This window comes from Equus caballus, chromosome 3 (genome assembly GCF_041296265.1).
Source record: "Equus caballus isolate H_3958 breed thoroughbred chromosome 3, TB-T2T, whole genome shotgun sequence".
NCBI classification, from domain to species: domain Eukaryota; kingdom Metazoa; phylum Chordata; class Mammalia; order Perissodactyla; family Equidae; genus Equus; species Equus caballus.
In genome coordinates this window covers 23,088,260-23,106,495 of record NC_091686.1, presented here as the reverse complement: position 1 = coordinate 23,106,495, position 18,236 = coordinate 23,088,260, and the positions used below count along the sequence as shown (strand labels likewise).

At 48.0% G+C, this 18,236-nt stretch overlaps 1 protein-coding gene across 15 annotated transcripts in view; it reads left to right on the top strand.

Moving 5' to 3' along the window:
- Nucleotides 1–18,236, top strand: part of IL34 (interleukin 34) — a 57,302-nt gene that overhangs the window by 11,132 nt on the left and 27,934 nt on the right. For 2 of the 15 annotated variants that reach the window (XM_070262034.1, XM_005608418.4), the window contains exon 1: nucleotides 10,254–10,503. The exons of 6 other annotated variants lie outside the window; for them this stretch is intronic. The gene's annotated coding sequence lies outside the window, so the exon portion shown is untranslated. Of the gene's footprint in view, nucleotides 1–10,253; nucleotides 10,504–12,321; nucleotides 12,817–14,147; nucleotides 14,775–18,236 lie in introns of those variants that run through there. 7 more of the 15 variants (XM_070262030.1, XM_023637306.2, XM_023637307.2 and 4 more) reach the window with 6 other exon arrangements.

The window sequence follows — 18,236 nt, the reverse complement described above, 5'->3', positions numbered from 1 at the left end:
GTTTGTTCATCCATTCCCTTATTGAGGGATATCTTGGTTGCTTCCAGTTTTTTGTGATGATGAATAAAGCTGCTATAAACATGTGTATGCAGATTTTTCTGTGGTCATAAGTTTTCAGCTCAATTGGGTAAATACCAAAGAACACGATTGCTGGATCATGTGGTAAGACTATGTTTAGCTTGTAAGAAACTGCCAAACTCTCTTCCAAAGTGACTGTGCTGTCTGGCATTCCCACCAGCAATCAATGAGGGTCTCTGTTGCTTTGCATTCTGGTTAGCATTTAGTATTGTCAGTTTTTTGGATTTTAGCCAAAAAGTAATAGGTGTGTAGAGCTATCTCATTGTTGTTTTAATTTGCAATTCCCTGGTGACGTATGATGTTGAGAATCTTTTCATATGCTTATTTGCCATCCACACATCTTTTTGGCGAGCTGTCTGTTCAGATTTGTTGTCCATTTTTTAATTGAGTTGTTTGTTTTCTTATTGTTGAGTCTGAAGAGTTTTTTGCATATTTTGGACAAGTCCTTTATCAGATAAGTCTTTTGCAAATATTTTCTCTTCATTTTCTTAGCTGTGTCTTTTGCAGAGCAGTGGTTTTGAATTTTAATTAAGTCTAATTTATCAATGTTTTCTTTCACGGATTGTGCTTTGGTTGTATCTAAAAACTCATTATCAAACCCAGAGTCACCTAGATTTTCTCCCACGTTATATTTTAGAAATTTATTGTTTTGTGTTTTACATTTGGGTCTAAGATCCATTTTGAATTAATGTTTGTGAAAGGTAAGGTCTGTGTCTAGATTCCTCTTTTTGCATCGGATGTCCAATTGTTCCAGCACCATCTGCTGAAAAGATTATCCTTTCTCCATTGAATTGCCTTTGCCCCTTTGTCAAAGATCAGTTGCTTATATTTATGTGGGCCTGTTTCTGGGCTCTCTATTCTGTTCCACACGGATCTATTTCACTTTTCTTTTACTGGTACCACACTGTCTTGATTACTGGAGTTTTGCACTGTCTTGAAGTCAGGCAGCGTCAGTTTGTTCTTCCTCAGTATTGTGTTGGCTGTTCTGGGTCTTTTGCCTCTCCATGTAAACTTTAGAATCAGTTTGTAAATATCCACAAAATAACTTTCTGGGATTTTGATTGAGATGGCATTGAATCTATAGCTAAAGTTGGGGAGAACAAACATCTTGATGATATTGAGTCTTCCTATCCATGAACATGGAATATCTCTCCATTTATTTGTCTGCCTTGATTTCTTTCATCAGAGTTTTATAGTTTTCCTTGTATAGATCTCCTACATATTTTGTTAGATTTATACCAAAGTACTTCATTTTTTCGATGTTAATGTAAATGGCATTGTGTTTTTAATTTCAAATAGATAATATATGTGCACAGTAAAAAAAAAATCAAAATATAAGGAGTGGTTTACAGTGAAAAGTAGCTTCCTTTCCATATCCCATTCCTTAGGCCTCTATTTTCATCTATCCAAAGACAATTACTGATGCTAGGTTCTTGTGCGTCCTTCTAGAGGTTGTTTGTACATACTCAAGCTCATATTCATATTTATTTTTCATTCAACAAACATCCTTGAGCATTGACTATGGGGCCGGCACAGGCGATGGGGCGGAGAACAGAAAGAAGGCCTGCTCTCATGGAGCTTACGTTCGTTGCAGTTGGCATCAGTTCCTGTGTCTCTGGTCCTCACGAGAACTCTGCCCTACAGGTATTATTATCCCTGTGGGAGGGCTGAGGGCTGACGGAGGACTATCTGGGGCCAACCGAATTCTCCAAGAGCTCAAGCAAAGAGGCTGGTCCTGCCAAGAGCAAGGGGCAGGGCTGACGCTGCTCAAGGCCAGAGGAAGCAGGTTCTAGAAGGGAGCACTTCTTGCCAAGGCAAATGGATAGAGATAAGGAGGAGGTGAGGAGACAGCTTAAGGAGGCTGCCCAGTCTGGGGCCAGATTCATATCGGAATAACAACTTGGAAGTCCTCCTGTTTCCAGGTGGCTGCATTTTAATTCCTTCATTTTCTTTCCTCTCTTGTTTCTTAGGCATGTTCTTCTGGGGACGAGTCTAATCTTGTTTGACTGACTTCAGGAGAAAAGGGACTTATTCATACTGAGATCAACACTGCCAGGGGAGTGGCTAGGGTGTCTCCAGAGTCAGGGGACAGTGGTCATGACAGGCTGTGATGAAGAGCCAGGGAGAGGCAGTGAGTTCCTGGGAACTGGGTGTCTGAGTGGCAGGTCTGGACCAGGTCAGCTTCCCTGCCTGGGTCTCCCTCCCAGGCTGGAGGTGACTCTCCTACTACCCATGGCACTGGGCTCTCTGGCATGCTATCTCCCACGTCTGCCTCAGACACTGGAACCAGCAGACGTCCTGCAGCCACACGTTTGCCACCCTCCACCCATCCCCCAGCCCTACTGAAAATATTTGTTTCCATTTGCACTGAGGGTGGAGCTGTTATTGTCTGTGTGTGTCATCTATGTAGTAATAATAGCTCACCACTGGCCGGGCCCAGGGCCAATAACTGCCGATTTGATTCTCATTTTACAGTTGAGGAAACTGGGGCTCTCAAGCCAAACCTGTGCTCGTGCCTGTAACACTCCATTGCCTCCACAGGGTCCCAGTGCCCAGGGCAGAAGCACACACAACAGGGGTTCTTCTCCCCAACTTGCCAAGTTTGTAAGGGCCTCACTCAAGTGGCTCAGGCGGCTGCCTGACGCAGACCCTCCTGGATGAGCTGAGCCCCTTCTCTCTTTGGCTCTCCGCCTCCCACCTCCCCAGGTGGCACTGCTTTGGGCCATTTCTGACTCATTGTCTAGGGGCCCACCTCTTAAAGTGGACTTACTCCCTCACAGAGTTCAACCAGTTTTATGGTTCTTGTTACAAATTGCCAGGTAGGACCAATCTAGAAAGATTAGAGTATTTTATCAATGAGCATGTATCAGACAGGTCTATCTCTTACCAAATACATCTCTTTAATTCTTAAAGGCAGAAAAGACTGACTTACATGATGATGTACACTCGTACAGATGTAAGCAATGCGTTCTTCAGCCCCTGCGGCTATTAAGTGGTACAAGTTTTACTGAGTGGAAGATGATTGTTTATATAGCTGTACTTGCCCGGAATAGACCAGGCAGATACCTGGGTGGCCTGGCCCCTGAAGAACAGTTCTTCAAAGGGTCTGGGACTCTTTTCCATCTAGGCATGGCTCAAACTACCTGGGAGGATTGCCCCCCAGCCCCTTCCAGGCACATGAAGACCTGTTAGAGATCCCTTAGAGGTCACCTGCCTTTCTTCATTGCAGGGCTTGGAGGCGTGATTGGTGTCCAGGCCTCCAGCTTCTGCCTCCAACTCATCCTGCACATCAGTGTTTCCTCAATTAGCGTGCTCATCAAGTCACTCCTTTGCTCAAGAACGGGCACTGGCCCTCTGCGGCCTGTCACATCAAGAGCTGCCTGGCTCTCGAGGCCCTCTGTAGTCTGGCCTTGTCCTGCCTGTCCAGTGTAGATTCCCGTGTGGGCCTCAGCTCCATGCTTTGTTCGCTTTATCCCCACTTCTCCCTCCTCAGTGTCTTCTCTTGTCCCCATTCTCCATCCTTCATCCTCTAGCTTAAGTCCCTACCCCTGTCCCCGCCATGAAGCCTCCTTTGACCACCTGGCCAACTCCGGTCCATCTGTTCTCCAAACACCTTTTACATTTATCATCCACACCACAGAGACTGGCCTTGAACTGTTCTGTAGGTGTTCTCTAGGTCTGCCTCCAAGATCACCTACTAGCCTGTGATTGCCGTAAGGGCGGAGAACTGCATCCCCCAGAGTGTAGGGTGGTTCTGGGCATATAGTGCCTGCTTACTAGCCATTAACAGGGGGGCACTGTGCATGGAAATATTCTGTAGCCCTCAGGCAAGATATCGAATGCACGACAGGGCTCTTAGTGTTACCATATTCCACTGATTCTAAAGTACACCTCTCCCCAACTCCACATTTTAACATCCCCTCTGTAATCAGGATCACTGGCATATCATAATTTAATTGACAGATTTTCTCCCTCTCTTTCTCAGAGGTACGTCAAATGTTGGGACATTTTACAATCAATTGCTCTTTAGACTTGATGAAATGAGGCGTTACTGGCTGATGTGAGAATCTGTTGATAGCTGTTTCCAGATTAGACCTGGGAAAAAGCATTTGGGAGGAATGAGAGGATGCTGGGAAAAAGGAAAGGACACTGGGAGAGGAGATGCTGGGAGAGATGAGGGATGCTGAGAGAGATGAGGGATGCTGGGAGAGATGAGGGATGCTGAGAGAGATGAGGGATGCTGAGAGAGATGAGGGATGCTGGGAGAGATGAGGGATGCTGAGAGAGATGAGGGATGCTGGGAGAGATGAGGGATGCTGGGAGAGATGAGGGATGCTGGGAGAGATGAGGGATGCTGAGAGAGATGAGGGATGCTGGGAGAGATGAGGGATGCTGGGAGAGATGAGGGATGCTGAGAGAGATGAGGGATGCTGGGAGAGATGAGGGATGCTGGGAGAGATGAGGGATGCTGAGAGAGATGAGGGATGCTGGAGGAGATAAGGGATGCTGAGAGAGATGAGGGATGCTGGGAGAGATGAGGGATGCTGGAGGAGATAAGGGATGCTGAGAGAAGTGGGATATGCCAGGAAAGAGGGGAGGGTACCCTATTGGGCCCAGAAGCTTCATGAACTGCTCTGAATTGATTAAGCTGAACTTCCCTTCCATTTTCCTGTCCTCTATGCACATGCTTCTCCAGAGGCTGATTCCTTGTTAATTGAAAGCCAGCCTCCTGGCTGGTGTCCCAGCCTCATCAGCCCCGGGTGGGATAGGGACAGTGGGACGAGAGGCTGTCTTCTCTCACCTGTGAGGAGCCTTATTATGGCCCTGGCAGAGCCAAGGATACCTCTGACCAACTGGCTGCCAGGAGGGGAAGACGAGAAAGCTGGGCTGCCAGCCCAGCCTGAGCCCAGACCTGGGAGACCGAAGGGCAAAGGCCATAGACTTTCCAGCCTCTGAGGAAGTGCAGAAGGCAGACACCTCAGGGATGAAGAGATCCAGAGGTCCTGAGCTCAGCCAGAGTGGCCTGCCCTGACCAGCTCAGGTCACGCATGTCACCTCTGGGTTGTGACTCTGAAGTTGCAGGGTGCTCCGGTCACCCTTCCAGCTCCAGATCCTTGTGGGCTCCGTCCCCGAGGCCAGGCCTCTCTTGGCCTCTCAGTCAGGCTCTTCTGACTGCACAAAACTGCTGGGTCTGGGAATGTGGTCTTTTCCATTCGCCTTCAGACTGTCCTATCCTCTAACATTATCAGCAAGTTATCAGCAAGGCCTTTGGTGTCAGACATACTTAGATATAGTACTTGCTCTCCCATTTGCTAGCTGTGTGACCTTGGGCAAGTTGCAGAACATTCTGAGCCTCGGTTTCCTCATCTTTAAAATAAGGATGAGAATTCCTAACTCTGATGTTGATGTGTATGTCTGTGTGTGTGGGGTGATTAAATGACATAAAGTGACTAACATTAGCTATTATTATTATCGTGATCATCATTGTCCCATTAATCCTTTTATTCCAGCTTAGGTAGTCCCAGCTCCGTCCTGTAGACCACTGCCAACATTATCAACCTAAGTTTTATGGGCCCCAAACATCCCTGAAACAGAGGCAGTGCCATCTCCGTGGCCATCCGCCAGCCCTGACTAGGAGCTCTGGCTGTGTTCTCCTCATTCTTCTAGCTTCCGCTGAGCTGTGTGTCCACTGGGGGCTGTGCCTGGTGGACCCCAGAACTCTAGTTCCATTGGAGAAATACAGCAGGAGCCCATGAAAAGTCCAGGCTAAAAACCAATACAAGGAAAAAGAACAGTGAGGGACATTCTTTTTCAGTAAGATGGAAGATTTGATAGTTTGGGGGGAAAACTCGATAAAATATCTAGAAACTTAGGATACAAAGCAGTCAGCACATTTTTTACGCATAGCTGAGCTGCATGGAAATAAGGACAGCCCCTGGGCAAAGGATGTGGAAGAAGTTGGGGGAGAGCAAGCCTGTACTGAAGGCCCTTCGCTGCTCTGGATAACCCAGGGACAAGGGACAAAGTTTTGAGCCTCCATGAAGCAGAGAGGTAGAACTGAGACCCCCACATACAGTTGGGACCATTGAGAGTTTAAGCCTCCTGTGAAAGTTAGACCAGGAAAATCTTCACCCGCTGGCAGAGGCAGAGAAGAAGCAAGCTTTTCTAACCTGGCCTGGGGCTGGTTGGGGAAGAGGACGTCCTCCTCTGGGAAATACATAACCACACACTTGCCCTCTTTTGGATTTGGGGTCAAATTTACACTATTCCTTTGATCCTAGAGTCTCCAGGCCAGGAAATGACCATAAAAGCTAATCCTGGCTAGAAAATTCATAGAGACAGAAAGCAGAATGGTGACTGCCAGGGGATGACGGGAGGAGGAAAAGGGAAGTTGCTTGATTGGTACAGAGTTTCCATTTTGCAAGATGAAAAGAGTCCTGGAGATTTGTTGCACAAGAGCATGAAAGTACTTAACACTACTGAACTATATGCTTAAAAATGGTTAAGAGGGTTTTTTTTTTTTTTTTTTTGGTGAGGAAGATTCACCCTGAGTTAACATCCGTTGCCAATCTCCCTCTTTTTTTTTCCTTGAGGAAGATTAGCCCTGAGCTAACATGTGTGCCACTATTCCTCTATTTTGTATGTGGGATGCCTCCACATCATGGCTGATGAGTGGTGTAGGTCCACACCTGGGACCCAAACCAGCTAACCTAGGCCGCTGAAGTGGAGCACATGGAACTCTAACCACTCAGCCACAGGGCCGACCCTGGGTAAATTTTATGTTATGTATATTTTACCACAATTTAAAAAAAAAAGAAAAGCTATTCCTGACTGGTAACTCCTTGGGACATGTGGCAGAAGCAAAAGCAAAACTTCTTTGGAGGGACTCACCTTCAACCCAGTCTGCTCAGGCTGCCCACAGGATGCCTATCAAACTGGAGCAGACAATCCAACTGCCACATGCACGAGGAAACCAGCCGCCAGGAGGGAGTCGGCAGCAAGAAGAAAGAAAGCAAGAGGATCAATGTCCCCTGATGTTGACTGTAGCATTATTCCTTAAACAAAACAAAACACCACAACAACTGGAAACAAAGTAAACATCCCCCAGGCAGGAAATACTGCTCCTATTAAAAGCTTTGGAAGGAGTTCCTGAGGGATTTTATTATTGAGGGAGAAAAAGAAGAAATGGAGATGGATGTTAACATGATCCCATTTTTGCAAAGCAACTCCAAAGAAAGCAAAACTTGACCCCAGACCCCACACTTGTATACATGTGTGTTTTCCTATATGGATGTACGAGCATGAAAGAAGATGCTGAAGGCTGCCCTCAGGGTTGCTGGTGTAGGGCTGCAGGGGAAGGAAGGAAGGAGGGAGAAGGGAGAAGAGAAGAAAAAAACGAGAAAGAGATTTTAGTGCAACAGAATTGCACTGAAAATATCCACAACCCTCAACTCTCGGCATGCCTGCTGTGGTCCCGTTTGTGGAGGGTGATAGCTGAATGTGTGTGTTGATGTCTACAGGAGCAAAAAATTAGAATATTGACTTGCAGACATGCCCACTGTCAAGTGGGGGGCAAAAGCAAGTTATATCCATCGTTGATTCAATTTTATTCAGCTAGACAAGCAAACTTCCTCTCTATGTGTATATACGCCTGCATGTGTTAGAGTGAGCAAGGAGAAAGGTGTGGAAGGGTAGATGTTGGTATCAGTAATATTGTGAAGGAGAGAGTGGAGGGGAAGGAAGTGGGAGAGGGAGACATCAGCTTCTGGCGTCCTTAGAAGAGGGGAGGCACAGAGACACAAATACAGATATCTTTGTCTTGTATTGTTTTGCTTGTGACAACGAAGTTGCATTGATTTGGAACATGAAACACAACAAATAAAGACAATTAAAAACAAACAAGTGATCCAATGAAAAACTTTCCTACATTGCTTCTGAGAATGGAAAGTGTCTGATCTCCTAGGAGAGCTCTTTTGCAATAGCTTTCAAAATTGTAAAGGTACCCAATGTACCTACTCCCGGACCCAGTAATTCTGCTTCTACGTATGAACTTCCCCGGGGGGCACAAAGCTGTCTGTACAAAGACAGTCATTGCAGCATTATGTGTAGAAGTTAAAGATCGGAAATGGCCTAAATGTTCATCGAGAGACAGATTAAATCAGTTGTGGTCCACACACAGTGGAATACTTAGCAGCTGATGAAAGAAAATGCGACAGTATCACAGTGTTCTAGATAGATTGAGTGACAAGGGGTCAACAGAGGTGCAGAGCAGCCTTCTCTTAGATTCCTAGGGCCACTGTGGATGGCTTAAAACAACAGACATTTTTTCTCTCACAGTTTTGGAGGCTGGAAGTCTCAAATCAAGGGCCACGCCCCCTCGGAAGGTCTAGTGGGGGACCCTCTCTCACCTTTTCCTAGGTTCTGGTGGTTTCCTAAATCCTTGACATTCCTTGGCTTGTGGCTGTGTCACTCCACTTCTGCCTCTGCCTGCAGGCAGCCTTCTGTGTGTGTCTCTTTCTTCTCTTCTAAGGATGCCAGTCATTGGATTTAGGGCCCACCCTAATCCAGCGTGAGCTCGTCTTAACTAATTCCATCTGCAAAGACCCTATTTCCAAATAAATTCACATTCTGAGATTCTGGGTGGACAGGAATTTTGGGGGGGCCACTCTTCCACCCACTACAAGCATGTGTGGCATACTACTATTGGATTAAAAAAAGGAGAGAGAGGGGGAGGCTTGTTTATGGGCTCTCTGGAACAGCGGAAGGAGGCTGAGGCTGGCGGAAAGTGCACCTGTGAGATCTCTCTGGAAGAAAGGCCAAAAGTAGGACCGTGACGAGGAAGGGAGGGAAGAGGATTTCAAGTGGAGTTCCTTCAGCCTGTGTTTGGGTTTGCGGGCTGCTGTGGGAAAGGCTAGGGGGCTGGATGAGAAGGAAGGAGGCTGGGGGCTGGTAGAACCCAACGTTGCCACCTCCTGTGCCTTCCTGTTGAGGAGAGATGGGTCTGTGGGCCATCAACTGTGGTGACAAATATTTCTGGAGGTTCTGGAAAACCAGTCTTGCCCACACTGGGCCCCCTCATGAGGGACATTGAGCAGATTCTCTTCATTTGTTAGAAGGATGGTGAAGACCTCTTTAGGTTCCTGCTCCGGCAGTCTCCTGTCCTTTCTGTGCAGCTCACGGAGGCACCTCCCTCCCCTCTGACCAGCATCCCTCTGGCGTCAGCTGCTCCAGTCTGGGCTGGAAGCTTTTCGTCTCTGTGTGCCAAGCTCCGGGCACAGAGGAGACCCTGCGGTCACAAATACACGTGGAACCGAACTGGAAACTCTGATGCAGAGAGTTCATGACCTCTTTAAACATTTCATGTTCTTACACAAGGTGGCGTGGGCGGGAGTCGGGGTCGTGGTGGAAATGGGGCTGGTCCTGAGTCAGACTGGGCTTGTGTGAGCAGGGAAGAGGGGATGTGGCCTGGCGAGGAGGCTGGCCACTTGCCCCTGGCCCCCAACCTCCCTTTCCAAGTGGCTTGGGGACAGGGGGCTGCGTCTCACTCCTTCTTAGCTGTGATCCTGATGTGCGTTAGCAGAAAAGACCCAGCCCTCTACTGCCGGCCTCCCTGCATTAATTAGTTAACACAATGGCTGAATTCTCCTCGGGATGGGCACTGAAGTAGGAATTCAGTGGGGCTTATGTCCCAGCAGGGGAGAGAGATGTGAAACTACTGATGAATGACTGTTTAATTACAGTTGCAATAGCTGTTATGAAGCACTGCTCCCCATTGCTTCTGGAAGGTGGAACAGTGTGAATCTGATTATGAGCCAGAACAGAGAGCCTGTGCGCCAGGGCCAGCGTCCCGGCCAGCACCCTTGGAAGAGCAGGGCTTGAACCCAAACTCAACAAGTGTGAGGCCAAACCTCTGCAGGAGAATGAGCCTTGGTAACCAGGATGCTCCCCACTCTGGGAATCTCTGCAGACACCCCTATTTCCCCCTCCACCACTCCTCCCTCCACACTCAGCTTGAGGAGGAATTTCTCAAGCTCCGTTTTTCTGATGGGGAAAGGGAGGCCTGGAGGAAGGAACCGATTGGCTCTCTAGGTCCCAAGTCAGTAAGACGCCAAAGCCAGGTTTCCCGGAACCCTGCGTGGGCCTGCCCAATCCCCACAGTCCGTCCTCTGTGAGCCAAAAAATCAGGAACAAAGCTGCTCTGTTCCCCGAGAATTCCATTTTCCCCATTGTCCTCCACTAGGGACATTCCTGAATTGGTAAAAAAGGGCCTGGTTCAGCCGCAAGTCCTGGCAGTTGATGGGCTGTGCTGCGTCCAACCTGGAGTCTCCGAGTCAGGAGACAGAGGGAGCTAGGAGAAGCCTGAGACTTTAAGGAGCTCCCAGCCAGGAGCCAAGGCAGAGTCGATGCTCAGGACGCTGCAATCAGGTCAGAGGAAGAGGGGCACCAGGGGCTTGGGGGCACAGAGGGACAGCCCCCTTGGAGAGGGGCACCTCCAGGAAACAGGGAACTGGCAGTCTCCTGTGGGTCAAGGGTGGCATGTGAGAGAGTCTGGCGGGGGTGTGGGCATGAGGGGAGATGGGGGGAGGGAGAATTAGGCTGGTAGATGAAGGGGGAAGGGCATTCTGCTCAGGGAACAGCAGGTGAGAAGGGATTGAGGCCAGTCAGCCATGGGGGGATGGGCTGCAGAGGTGGGGGCCTGATTCCTGGTGATCCTGGGTCTGCGGAGCAAAGGTCAGGAGGACTTTGTCCTGTGAGAGGGGAAGGCTGTCTGTCCTAGGGGAGGAGTGCTGTTCCTAACCTCCTGGAGGACAGACCTGCCCCCACCCCCAACACAGGAGGCTGAGAAAAGCAGAAAACACTCCTCTTTCCCTTCAAATGCAAATGTTCACTGCCAGGCAATATTTTTACTTTTTTTTCTTATGGTAAAATATGCATAATGCAAAAATTACCATTTTGAGCTTTTTTTTTTTTTTTTGAGGAAGATTAGCCCTGAGCTAACATCTGCTGCCAATCCTCCTCTTTTTGCTGAGGAAGATTGGCCCTGAGCTAACATCGTGCCCATCTTTCTGTATTTTATATGTGGGACGCCTGCCACAGCATGGTGTGCCAAGCGGTGCCATGTCTGCACCCGGGATCCGAACTGACACACCCCAGGCCACTGAAGCAGAACATGCGAACTTAACCGCTGGTCCACCGGGCCGGCCCCCATTTTGAGCATTTTTAACTATACAACTCAATGGCATTAAGTACAGTCACAATGTTGCGTGTCTAAGCCACTATTTCCAGAACTTTTTCGTCATCCCAAACAGAAATTCTGTCCCCATTAAACAACAACTCCTCCTTCCCCCCTCCCCACCTCGTGGTAACCTCTGTTCTGCTTTCTGTCTCTATGAATTTGCCTGTTCTAGGTACTTCAATTTATATGCAATTTTTAACGAACAGCTTATTGAGGTAAAACTGAAATGCAATAAACTGCACAGAAGTGCACAGTTTGCTAAATCTGAACATGTGTACCACGACCCGGATAACGGCTGTATCATCATCACTGCCAAAAGTTTCCTCGTGCCCTTTGAAGTTCCTCCCTCCCCAACCAACCACTGGTCTGCTCTGTTCCTATAAATTAGTTTGGATTTTCTAGAGTTTTAAATAAATGGAATTACACAGAATGTCATCTTTCTTTTGCGGGATCTGGTTTCTTTCACTCAGTGTGACTACTTTGAGCTTCATTTGTGCTGTTGCGTGTCAATAGTTCATTCTTTCCATCGCTGAGTGATATTCCATTGTATGGATCTACCATAATTTTTTTTATCCATTCACCTGCTGACGGACATTTGAGGTTGTTTCCAGCTTTTGGTGCTAGTAACTAGAAATGCAATTGGTTTTCATATGCTGATCATGTGTCCTGCAACCTGGCTGAGCTGAACTAGTTTATTGGTCGTGTTCCCATGTTCCGGGGGAAAGCATTTCATCTTTAACCATTTAGCTGTAAGTTTCTCGTAGATGCCCTTTTTCCGGTTGGGGAAATTCCCTTCTATTTATAATTAGCTGAGAGTTTCTTTGGGGAGTGGATGTTGGATTTTCTCAAAGGGGACAAAATCGACTGCATCCACTGACATCATCACGTGGTTTTCCTTTTTTAGTTCGCTAACATGGGAATTTACCATGATTGATTTTCACTTGTTGAACCAACCCTTCATTCCTGGTACTGAATGCATTAGGAGGTTAGGACGTGGGGATCCAGGTGCCTCCAGAGCATCTTGTCCCTCAGTGAGACCCAGGCTTTGGGACCAGTCATCCTGGTAGAGGGAGGGAGGGGCAAAGGGCAAGGGCGGGGAGAGCGCTGACCGCCAGACAGCAGCCTGCGCCTGCCCGGTTGAGCAGCCCCGGCTGAGCAGCCCAGGGTGAGCCGTCCCAGGGGAGCCGCTGGCTATCTGGGGACGCAGGCAGCCGCTCCGCGCAGCGTGTGCTGGTGAGGCGGCCTCTGCCCTCGCGTTCTCTTGCGCGGGGAGACGCCGGGGACTCGCTGTGGGCTCAGCGCGCAGCCCTTGCGCCTCCTGGAGCCTCAGTCTCCACATCTGCGAAAAGGAGCCGGTGGTGGCCGGGCCGCCAGAGCGCTTGGACCGCGAGGAGGGCCGCGGGCTGCGGGTGGGCTGCGCGTCGCACAGGGGACCCGCGGCGCAGCTGGGGTCTGCCCACCAGGCCAGAGGCGCGGGCGGTTCCCTTCTCTGTGAAATGAAGGTAATGATCCTTTCTCCTAGGGCTGCTCTATTCAATGGTGACAAACCACTGAAATGAGATGAAAGCGCTCAGGCCGGAGTTCGAACCCGGCTGCCCCCGCTCACTAGCTGTGTGTCCCTCGGCCAGTAGCTGAGTCTCTCAGCCGTAGTCTCTTCATTTGTAAAACGGAGATGATGCCGCGAGACGTGGGGACCGACCATAAAGCGACGTCATTGTGCAGATGAGCCAGCAGGTGCGCGGCAGGTGCCTGGCACAGAGCCTGGCCCCTGGGAAATGCCGGGTAGCGTGCGGGGCGTCTCAGAGGTGCCCAGAGCCGGCGCCCTGCGGGGGAGACTGTCCTGGAGCTGGAGGAGCCACAGAGGCGGGAATTTACCCCGCCCTGGTTTAAGTGGGCGGTAGTGTGCGGTTGAGCCGCGTTGCCTCCACGGCTGGCCCTCTCAGCAACCCCTGCAGGCCAGCGTGATGATTGTGCCCCACTCAGGGAGCAGTGAGGAAAGGGGAGCTCAGAGCTAGAGCTAGGGCTGGAACCCAGATGCCCCTGGTCGTTTTGGGAAGTTTGTGCCCTTCCGAAAGGTGAGGGATCTCCCAGGGTTGATGCTAACTCTGGCTCCAAGTAGAGGGGTTGGAGCTGAGAGAGGGCAGCTGGGAGAGGAGAAAGGGATCAAGTAGCCAAGGCAACTCTTGGTGGCTTTCCCTTCCCCATCCTGGCCTCGTGCCCTGTTTCCCTCCAGCTTCTCCGGGTGTGGAGTGTTTAACTGACGTAGTTCTCCTTCTCTGTTGACATTTCGGCATCTGGCCCAAATGTCCAATTCATTCACTCAGATTTTATTCACCAGATGTCACGGTCTCCTGTGTGCCGAGCCTGTGCCAGGCTCTGGGGACACAGCAGGGAGACCAGAACAAGGCTCCTTCTTGAGGGGAGACAGATAACATACACAACTGAACACAGTTAAGATGGTATTGGAGTGGCCAATGCTATGCAGAAGTGCCGTGGGGCGCGTGCCAGGCAATGACCTGGGATGGCCTCTCTGTGCAGGTGAGGTTTCATCTGACAAGAAGGAGCCAGCTGGGCAAAAATCTGGGGTGGAACATTCTAGGCAGAGGGAAGAGGCAAAGTCCTTAAGGAGGAGTCGGTCTGCTGTGTGGCTGGGCGGTCAGTGCCAGGCAGCGGGTGGAGCTAGGGAGAGGGCACAGTGCAGTCTGCCGGGAAGTCAGGGGGAGCAGTTAGCATTTATTCTAAGTGCAGCTGCCAGGGTTCTTCTGGAAATGAAAAAAATGCTTGTATTCTTCCCTCACCTTCTCTCTTTTTTGATTTTTGGGCCCTCTTGTTTAGAAACAAACTTGACGAGCTCTCAGAACTGGAAGGGAGGGTTGGCACCCCCAGATGCCCTTTACCTGCTGTTGCACCTATTTCCTGGCTGCTGTGGTGTACGAGGGGCAGCAGCAGCAGACTGTGTCCTTTTCCAAGCCACCTTGTCAGGGATGCTGAAGCCCAGGCTTCTTGCCTCAGTGTAGGAGGACTCCGTGGTGCTATTTAAAAATGCTTCAGAGCCTCTGAGACCCGCCTTATCCTGCTCCCCTCACTCCCTCACAGCTTTCTCTTGAAAGCGCACCCTCAGTAACTCATGCAAAACCGAACCCCTGTCTCAGGCTCTGCTTCTGGGGAAGCCAAACTCAGATGGGCCATTAGGGACCACGTATTCTTTGGTTTAGAAATTGGGGTTCTGGGATAAGGGGCCCAGGTGATTCCTAAGGGTTGTTCCTTCCAGCTCTTAAAGTCTCTAAAACTGTATGATTTACTCGGTCACATAGCAAGTTAGTGACAGAGCCAGGCCCACAAACCACGCACAGCCTGAAGGCACCCGGGTGAGGGTGGGGCCAGCTGGTGAATGTGCAGAGGCCAAGGTTGCAGCTGTGGTTTCCCAGAAGCGGTACTCCCAGATCAAGCTTCATCTCAGGTAAGGCCCCCTCTGCCCTAAATACTCCAGAGACCCTAGTGTCCTGAATTCCACCCCTTTCTCTCTGTTTTAGAATAATTCACACTAAAGTGTGAAAGATTGGGCACTCAGAGATAAGCATCCTGAAAAGAAGATGCTTGTTAATCCCCGAAATCTGTAATTCGATGGACTTTTTTTCAGGGTGGTAAAACAAGTTGGAAAAATGCATACAGTGCAAGTCTATAGTTTTTTGAGCTCACGAGGGAGCCATATACCTGAAGATTCCTCAACTTTCCTGAGAACCAGCTTCCCCACTCCCATTTCTGTTTCTCCCGAACTTTCTCTCCCGATCTTCAGACCACACACGGTTTCTTCCTCAGGTTTCTGCAACTGGGCCTGTCAAAGGTGGCCGTCACTGGAGGGAAGGTGACTCAGCTAAAGAAATAACTTTGCCAAAAGTGCATTTTTGAAAAGAACAGACTGGTGATTTGAGCTAAGCTTCTTGGTAAATGGCTTATTTCTCAGAAGAGTGCAGGACTATGTATCATTTAGTAAATTTCACGCCATATTCTAAAGGATGGGCATCACTTAGTGGCTTAGGCGGGTTTGTAGGGTAGGTCTGGGGACAGCAGGGGAGGCACTCCTGGGGAACGGGGGCCCCCCTGGACAGGGCCTCACCCCATCATGTACTTCTCCCCAGGCACAGTTTCTTCATCTGTAAAACGAATGGAATTGGATATTCCAGCACCTTGGTCCTCAAAGTGTGGTGTACAGACCAGTAGCATCTGCAACACCTGGGAGCTTGTTAGAAATGCAGAGTCCCAGGCCCCACCCTAGACCTTCTGAATCAAAATCTGTCTTTTAACAAGATTCACAGGCCATTTGTACACACAGCACAATTTGAGGAGCCCTGTTCTGGACCAGACTACTCCGGTGTGTCCCTAAACCAGCTGCGGCAGCATCACCCGGAGGAGAAGCTTGTTAGAAATGCAAGTTCATGGGTGCCAGGCCTACTGAATCTCAGATCTGACCGTGGTGCTGTGAGCCTGCGTGTTGACTGCCTCTCCAGGTGATTTGTGAGCACGCTGACCTTTGAGAAGCGCTGAAGCTCAGAGCTGACATCAGTCCTGCTGAGGCTCCGTGGCTGGGCAGCTGTCCTACGCAGAGCTGGTTTCTTGCTGCTTTGCGGCCTCCTGGAACGCTCACACGCCAGCACTTCACAGCAATTCTGTGATGTTCTGTTGTCCTTATCTTTGCTCTGCTGAAGAGAATACTGAAGTTAAGGGAGGTCAAGGGAGTTGCCCAAGATCTTTCTATCTCACCATGTCTTGTGTAGCAATATTGACACGAGAGGTTTCTGGCAGAATCAGTGAGCTGTTACAGGATAATAAAACTCCTTGTAATTATTTAACATTACCTGCTTCTAAATGACAAAGGCTCTTGGAACAGGCACTGAGGTTGATCTTGTGGGTCTTGATCAAGGCTTAGGCTTGTGAACTGCCACTCTTCTTTTACTGTTTTGATTAGATAATACGTTCATATGGTTTAAACATCATGTGCAAAAGGACGATAGTGAAAAATTTTCTTTCATTCCTGTTCCATAACCACCCAGTACCCCCCACCCCCAGGTAACTGTTTTTAGTTTGTTGGGTCTAATCTAATTAAAGCTGATCCTTGGGAGAGCTAAGAAATCTCCTGATATATGGCTGCCTTCATGACCCCCCAAATCTCTGGACTTGCAGTATAGGCATTTTTCCAATTTGCTTTGTTACTCTGAGAAGAAGTCCATCAGATTACAGATTTATTTGGGTTAAGCATCTTCTTTGAAGGATGCACTATCTTGGGAGGTGGGGATGCGGGTTCTGAGCTGCCAATCTTTCACACTTTAGTGTGACTTATTCTAATACAGGATCTCTTTATGCAAATACAAGCATAATCAAATATATATACATATATATATATATATAATACTTTGCTATGCCTGCTGAACATAGTTTACAAAACAGAATACACGCTGTTCTGTGCCTTGCTTGTTTTACTGACTATATCACACTCTTCTATCAGTGAATATTCAGGTTGTTTCCAGTCTGCTATCACAGACACTGCTTGTGCATGTAGCATTTTGCAAGTGCATGTTAGGTATGCAGGATAAATTCCAAGGGCTGGGCTTGCCAGGCATCTGCATTTGCAATTTCAAGAGTTATTGCCAACTTGCCCTCTGTAAGGTTAGTACCAATTGTGCCCCCACCAGCTTTGGATGAGAAATTGCTGTTTTCCCACATCCTCGCCAGCAATCAGGTCACCACCTGGCAGGATTTTTACCAATCTGATAGGTGGAAAACTGTGACTCAACTCAGTTTTAATTTAAACTTGTTATGAAAAGTTTTAAACTTATAATATGTTTAAGGACCATTTCTATTTCTTTTGCTGTGGTTGTCTTACTCATATTTGCATATTCTTTGCATATTTTAAAAATTGGGTTGTTGCCTTTTTCTTTTTATTTCTAGGAGGTGATTATCTATTAGAGATTAGCCTTCTGCCTTTGGTCCAAGTTGCATCCAGTGCAATGTTTCTCTTTCATTTTGTTCATGGTTTGTTTGTTTGTTTTGCATGCACATGTTTTTATGGTTATGCAGTCAAATTTATTAGTCATTTTGATAATGGCTTCTGAATGTTGAATCATGGGTACAAAGGTCTTCCCCACTTCAAGAGAACAGGACGTGTCCTATATTTTCTTTTATTATTTTACTTCAAATTTTGATTCATTTGGAATGTATCCCGATGGACACTGTGAGGTATATGTCCAATCTTTTTTTCTCTTTTTCCAGATGGCTATGTTTTCTCTGCTGAATTGGGAAGCTACTTTATTATAAGCTGTTTACACTGTTTGTGGGTCCATTTCAGGACTTGCTACTCTCTTCCATTGGCTGCTCTCTCTATTCTTGTTCATTCATGTTCACACTGCTATGGTTTACAATATTTAAACATATATTTTAATGTATGGAAGGGCTGCTCCCCTTATTTTTAGAACTTTTTCAGCTATTCTTGCTTATTTGTTTTTCTATTTGAACTTTAGAATCTAATGTCTAATTATACACCATGCATCTTGGTGTTTTTATTGGAATTGCTTTGACAAAAACTGAAGTATAGCACATACACAGAAAAGTGAATGAATTATAAGTATACAGCTTGATGAGTTGTCACAAAGTAAACACATAGTAAAGTGAAGAATTACCCAGACCTGGGACTAGAGCATTACCCTCCCCTGCTGAGACCCCCCAAAAGTTACTACCCCAGCCTTTTCCAAAAGGTAATCATCATCTTCATTTCTTATGTCATAGATTGGTTTACTCTTTTTCTTTTTTTTAACTCTAAATACATGGATTCTTTTGTATCTGGCTTCTTTTGCTCAACATTATATTTGTGAGGTTTATTTATCCATTCTCCTGTTGGTGGACATTTAAGTTGTTCCCTGATTTTGGC